Raw genomic sequence first — 7,633 nt, forward strand, 5'->3', positions numbered from 1 at the left:
GTCAAATAAATAAAATCTTAAAAAAAAAAAAAAAAAAAAAAAGAAGAGGTTGGGAAGGCACCCATGGACCAGAGTAACAGAGCCCTGTCGGCTGTTGTGAGTTTGGGAAACTACTGGAAGACTATAAACAGGTGAGTGATAGGAGCTAATTTACATCTATAAAAGATCACTAAATGTTCCATGGAGTACAGAGGAGTCGGAGAGAGGCAGAGTGAAAACAAGGAGACCAGTTACAAGGGTATTTAATAATCCAAGCAAGATGGGGCGTCTGGGTGACTCAGTCAGTTAAATGACGGCCTTCGGCTGAGACCATGATCCCAGGGTCCTGGGATCAAGCACCATGTCAGGCTCCCTACTCAGCAGGTGAGTCTGCTTCTCCTCCTTGCCCTGCTCAGGCTCTCTCTCTTGCTCACTCTCTATCTTTCAAATAAATAAAATCTTATAAAAAGAATCCAAGCAAGAGGTCACTGGGGTGGAAGCAGTACAGATGCAGAGAAGTAGATGGAGTTGGGAAGTATTTTTCATCTAGAACAAGTAAGACTTGTCAACGTATTGAATGAATTAATGCATAAGGAAATTAATGAACAGTCACTAAAATGGGGAGACTTGAGAGAAAGTTTAGCATGTGCTACAGAAGCTAAGGAAAGCTCTCTGGGGAAGGCAGAATGAGAACTGGGCTTGAGAGATGAGCTAGCTATGGCTAAGAAGTACAGCAGTAGGGATTCAATTCCAAACAAAATCAGTGAGATGGGAATGAACTTCAGTGTGTCTGGGGACTCATGAGGGACAGCCTGCTAGCGGAACGTTGATGAATGAGCAGCATGGTGGGGTAGAGCGGGATGGAAAGAGCTGGATCATGGAAGATCTGGAAAGTCTAGAAGGATGAACACTGTGGCTATCCCTATCCAATCCTCAGAACAGCTGGCGCTTGAACTTCCTACCAAGGAAAATGGCATTGAGCTCTTTGTCCTAGTTCCATGCCTGAACCCAGGCACCCATCTTAATGCCTTCTGAGAGAGGCCTCAAATGTTCACTGGTCTGCCCAACATCAAGGTGACCTGCAAGGCAGTGAGCTGGGAGATGGAACAAGTCCCTTCTACATTTTCCATCCTTAGAGGATAGGGCAACACTTAACATCTATAAATGCTTCTGATAACAAATAAACTACCCCTTAAATTCTGAGCTAGAGGCATAAGTCTGTCTCTGACAAAATGGTGGGTCTTTCCCAACACCAGGTGGGGAGCATTCCCAGGATTGCCTTGGAGACCACCCATACCCAGAGCTCTGCCTCCTCCTTCTCTCAGCAGTCTGGCTCCCTAGACTTTGCTGTCTCTACCACGGAAGAATTGTACCTCACGACTCCATAATAGGACCCCTGTTACACTTGGAGAGGAGGCCTAGATTTCAAAATGCCAGACTCTCTAAGAGACCCCATTGGGGTGGGCAAGTTTAGATTCATAGACCCTGCACCCTCTGTGACTGCACCAGAGACTTTCTTGCCACGTGTGAGCTCTATAGAGGCAAGGATGCTGCCTGTGTCACACACGCTTTTCCCCAGAAGCTGACACAGGGTGTTTAGACAAAAAAAAAAAAAAAAAAAAAAGAATAAATGATTGACTATGAAATGTATGTTAAGGGATAGGACATAAAAACTACTCAATGCCTAAACAGTACCCCCCTTTAAATCTGCCTACCTCCTCCATGGAAACAATAGCTACCTTTTACTTGGTGGTGTATAATGTATGACAAAGGTGCTAGGCACATTTCCCACATTACTTCACTTAATATTCACAACATCCACCCTTTATGTGCATTTCTACCCACGTTTTACTGATGGAGGAACTGAAAAGCAGACAAGCTAAGGTCACATACTAGCAAGAGGCAAAGCCAGGTCTCCCACTTGCCCTACAGCTAGTAGAGGTCATCTCCTAACTCACAAAATGAGATGCTTTCCAGTAGTCCTACAGCAGTTCTGTGGGTGAAAGCACTGGAGTCTCCCACCTGCCACTCTGGAGGGCAATTCAGCAACCCTTTAGTTCGCCCTCCCACCTCAGCAGGAAGCCGTTTATCAGATTAACAACCCACCTGCTCCCACAGCAGAGAGCAGGGCTCTGACGAAACAGAACTGGGCTTGGTTGGGCTCTCTGTGGGGGCCAAGGACCAAGGGACATCTTGGGCCTTACAGCTGGGAAGACACTTTGTGCTTTTGCCCTCCCCAGGAGGAGACTAGAATGTGTTCTTTGACCTCACTGTCAGCATGAAGTAATAGGAAGAACAGGATTTGGAGCCAGAGAGATGTGGGTTTGAGTCCTGATAAGCTTTTATGATCTTGGTCAAGCCACTTAGACTCTCCATGTCTCAGTTCTTTCAGCTGACAAATGGCTTAATGCCCTCATGGAACTATCTTGGGCATTAAATGAGATGGCATATTTAAGGAGCCCACACCACAGTTGGCACCCAACAGTACTCTCAAGCAAGAGCTTTCCTTTCCTCTCTCAACTGGATAGGGCAATCATTATTGGGTCTACTTGTCAGATGAGCAAACTGAGGTGCCAAGAGATTGAGTATAACCTACAGCTAGCAGAGGTCATTTCCTAACTCACAAAATGAGTCTCTTTCCACTAACCTTTTTTCTTCTTTTCTTCCTGGCTTCTCAAAAGCAAAAACAGGTCATTCTCCCCAAAATTGGTTATTTTGCCTTGAATATGTAACCCTCTGAGCCCTTGATCTCTTCTCTTTGCTTCCCTTCTCTATATCCTTAACTCACCAGTCTCTGGAACACACAAATCAGACTGCTCATCATAAAGTAATAGAGTCACAAGCAGAAAGAGAGGTAAATACAATTCTCTCCACAAGCAAGACAAGCCCTCTCTGTTGGTGCAAAATCATGACTCATTCGAAATCTTTTATGATGTCCAGATGCTGAGCACATCTAAATTGCTTCAAATTGCTTCTACAGTGTATGTTAGTGGTGGGGAGGGGAACAACCAACATCTATATATATTTATACATTTACCAGGAAATGTGTTTATATTGTTTTCCAATCAGGATTAACCACAAGCCAGAAGCTCCACACCTAATGAATAAGCTAAACTCAGCCCACTGTCAACAGTGAATAGTCCTTCTCAAACATAAAAGATTTTAAATCAAAATAGATGTTAGAAGAGCATGATTCTCAGGATTGCTGGGCAGCCAGAGCCATCTCTAGCAGCTGGCAGGGTGAGTGATGGGTGTTTCTGGGCTCAAACTTTATCCTGGAAACCTTAGAAGTTAGGAAAGGGAGGCTTCCAAGGAAGGAAGAGGTCTCTTTTTGGCCTGCAACTAGTCCACGTTTAGGTCATTGGAAATTCCTGGTGTGATCTCTGACCACCCAGAACCCATCCCTAAGTTGGCCCACAGCCAGCAGTCCAAGGCACTCTGGAGCCACAACTTGGGTCTTCCCTAAGGCAACCTGACCCTAGAGATCTGTGTGGACTCACTATGCCTAGATGTTACATCTGTAGACTTAGCTCACGGTCCAAAATGTAAAACTTCTCATTTGTTCTCACATTCTCAACCCCATACTGTCCCATGTCTCTTCTCCCAAACACCAATTGCTCCTGTTTCCTGCAAAGTTTCCCTCTATGCCCACTGGAATCCTTTATTCCATGACAAATCAATCCCCTTCATCCTTCACATTATCACAGAAGGCTCTCTTCTCTTCTTGGACTTCCCTGAGACCTAGCTATCCCCTGATCACAAGCATCTTCTACAGCTATCCTGAGGGATGACTTCTCGTTCGCCCATGTCTACGTACCCACCTGGTTCAGCAGATGAAGCCACAGGTGGGATCAGTGTCCTCACACTCCTATGTGTTTCAAGACCATTACTCTCCCCTAGTGTAACTCCTTTGGGGATCACACTATCTAACTACACCACCTTCCTTGCATTTCTCTATCTACCTACTCCTGCCATCCTCCTGGAGCAGTTCAGTGTGCAGGGAGAGAACCCTCCAATGCCATACATTATGTTCCTTACATTAAATGACCCTGATCACCCTTCCACATCCATCACCCACTGCCACAGCCACATTTTTCCTTGTCACTGCCAAATACATCATTTTCTTTCTTTTTTAAAAATTATTGGTTTATTCATTATGTAGTGATTCTTTTTTTTTTTTTTTTTTTTTTAAAGAGGAAGGGAGAGGGAAAGAGAGAATCTCAAGCAGGCTTCACACCCAGTGCAGAGCCCAACATGGGACTCGATTTCACAACCCTGAGATCATGATCTGAGCCTAAAGCAGGAGTAGAATGTTTAACTGACTTGCCCCCCAGGTGCCCCATAAATATGCCATTTTCTGACATGGCCTCCCAGCAATCCAGCTGTCCATCTGTTTTTTAGCCTTTCTGAGATCACTAATCCCTTGATCCTTCCTCTTTCTACCAACCCATCATCCCCCAGTTTTCTTTTATTTCCGACAAAACTTGAACTATTCTCTAACCCACACCCTCCATGCCTGGCACTCCTGGTCTGCTGCTGCCTCCCAGTCCTCTGCACCAGGTTCCATTCAACTTCTCCTTCTCCTTTCTGCACTAGCAGCTGAGAGCTACAAAAGAAAACACATGCCCCACAAACATACCTACATCAGAGACTGCTGGTTGCCAATCCTGTTGTCTGTTAACACAATTTTAGATTCCTGATTTGGAATAAAAATCCTTATAATATTTAGAATTTTGATCTTGAATAAAAGTATTTCCCAGCATCCCCTGGAGCTAGATATGATCACATCATTCAGTTCTGGTCCAAAAGGTAAGTAGAGTTATTGTGTAGCAGCTTCTGGGAAATTTCCTTACGATATACTTATGACATGCCCTTTGTCTCTCCCGCTTCTTCTATGCTCCTACTGGAACATGGATGTGATGCCTGGAGTGCATCTTAGACCATAATGATGAAGGCTATATCTGAAGGAGAGCAGGATATAAAACTAGAAGTAGTCTGGGTTTCTGAGAATGATAGAGCCTGAATTGCCTATAATAGAATTCTTTGTGTAAGAGGGAAATGAACATTATCCTATGTACTCCACTATTTTTTAGGTTTCTGTTACTCATAGCTGCTCACAGTGGAACAGACTCCTACTGACACAATGCCCTGAACACACAACCAATTCTTCTTCTTGCACTTGGTTTGCTTCCTTTCCTAATACCCTCAGTCTCCAGGCCAACTCAGCCTTGTCCCCACCGACCCTAACACATTCAATTCCCACCCATTCTCTTATCTTACCATGTAACCTTACATCCTTTGGTAAGGTGGCTGAATATATGATAAACATTAAAAAAATGTAACTTTATTCTACCGGTAAGTATTAGCAAAGGAAATGAGTAAAGTATTACATTTAAGCAACCAGAATAATAACACACTTACAGATCTATTTAATTAGAAAGACACGGGCTTAAATGAAATAAATGTACTGGAATATATACAACAAGATCTTGAAAATGTTAAGTTATGCAGTGTTCTTAGGGAAGAAAACCTACTAGCTTAAAAAGTCAGCTTCCTCAAATTAATATGTATATATAATTTGTTCCTATTAGAATCTAAACAATACTTTTAATGAAATCTCATAAAATTATCTTCAAACTCATATGAAAAATGACTGTAAATAAAGAAGAAAGTCATAAAAAGAAAAGTTAGAGTCTTCCTTTACAGAACATATTATAAAGTCAAACAGAAATGGAAAATTAGTAAAACAAAATAGAAAATCCATAAGAGACAGTCATATTCATGAATTAAGAAAGTAAAATGGATTCTAATCTTATATATTAACACAAAAAATCCAAATGGATAAAAATATCAGAGAGCAAAACTGAAAAAAAAAAATTGCAAGAAAAATTAGGAGACTATTATCAACTGAGGCTAGAGGAGAACTTCTGAACAAATACTGGAAAGTTGGAGGCTCCAAAAAAGATGAAAGACCCTCAGACCCATGTCTCACTCCACATTTTACCATGCCTTTCGCAAGAGACGCTTTCCAGCACCCTACATGGATAATGATTCTTAGTTGGGAAAACTCCAGGCTTCTAAGAAACTGCCATATAAGAACCCAATTCACCTTGCTCAGCAATAGGAACCCTGGAGTCAGCTCAGCTCAACTCCCACAAACCTTCATGATGGAGGTTGTTTATGTTTTTTATCCTGAGATACCAAAGGATGACCTGGATTTCTGCTTAGCGGCCTTGTACCACAAGGACGTTCAAGAACAAAAGTGAGATACACAGCAGACCACCCAGGATACCCATGAAATCATCAAGACCCAATACCCTAAAATGTTTTTACCCTTTACTCTGCTACCTTCCATCACTTCCTGAGCTAACATCAGACACTGGATCAACCCCAAGAAGGAGACTGTCCACAGCATCCAGGGATCCATAGTGTCCCCTCACATCACAGCCACCAATGAAGGCTATTCCTGAATGATGCTGGTTTCTTCTCTCTACCTAGTGTTGACAGGCCCCTGCACTAATTAATCATAGTGGAACATTCTGCTGCCTACCTCGATTAAATAGATTTGTGACAGATGAAAAAAAAAGGTGAAAGATATATTTGACTATAAACTTTACAACTTTTGTACCACAAAGGCCACAGAGAAAAGATGTGAAAAAATATTTGTAAGACGAATTTTAAAAGTTACTTTTTGTTAAGAAGTAGGGGAATATGATCCAATGAGTGTATGAAAATGATCCCAAAGATCATGCATGTATATGTATATGTGCATATTTATGCAAAGATTTTGTTGGGACTCCAAAGGGTTCTCCATGAATAGCACCCCTCTTTCTTGTCCAAGATCCTGAAAAAGTTGAAAGAGTAAAGAGTAAATATGGGAGTCAAAATATTCTATTTTTATTGATAGAGGCTAAGTTCCCTAGCTTGTATTCCCACTAGATTGTCAAAACTTTAAGCCTCTCCTCTATCACATTCTAGGTTGCTCACAGCCAGGCTGCATATCTACATCCTTCTTCATTCCATCTCTAGAAAAGTAGGTGGCTCTTCTGGTAAATCTTAAGGCCTCTATCTTCTCCTTGGTTCACTGTTTCTGAGTATACTCTTACATACCTGAACTGATCATAGTTAATAAATAGAATGAGACATGATGATTGGCTTAAACAATCAGACCCTTGCCTGAAGCTGGAGGGAAGGGTGTCAGTAATACTAAGTAGGAGGTTAACTATGGAGGAGGAATGGATTTACCAAATGGGAAGTCCAAGAACTTCCTGCCAGAAAAGAGGGAAAATGGAAGTGCAGAGTTATCCAGCAAATGTCCCCTACCCTACCTTGGAGCGTGAGGTCCCCAGCCTTGGAGAGTCAGGCAACAGGCAAGCTGAGACCTGATGAATGAAAAGGAATTGGCAGGAGAAAGGAGAAGTGAAAGGCTTTTCAGGCAGAGCAAATAGGATGTATAACATTCTGGGGATAAGAGACACAGAACACAGGCAGGAACTTCTAGTATTTCAGTGTGCCTAAAGCACAGACCTGGCATCCCTGCTCTCAAAGACGAAACCATACCTAGGTAGTATCCGTAAACATTTGTGGACGAAAGGACTAGCATCCCATGAGTCAGCCTTATGCCTGGATACAACTCCTTACTCCAACAGTCTCT

The 7,633-nt window shown here is 42.5% G+C and overlaps 1 pseudogene; it reads left to right on the plus strand.

The window, feature by feature from the left end:
- The first annotated feature begins 5,984 nt into the window (after positions 1–5,984).
- LOC111142923 lies at positions 5,985–6,499 on the plus strand (annotated as a pseudogene).
- The last annotated feature ends 1,134 nt before the right edge of the window (positions 6,500–7,633 follow it).

The sequence above is a fragment of the Enhydra lutris genome, unplaced genomic scaffold, assembly GCF_002288905.1.
Source record: "Enhydra lutris kenyoni isolate GAN:26980312 unplaced genomic scaffold, ASM228890v2 scaffoldscaffold9, whole genome shotgun sequence".
NCBI lineage: Eukaryota > Metazoa > Chordata > Mammalia > Carnivora > Mustelidae > Enhydra > Enhydra lutris.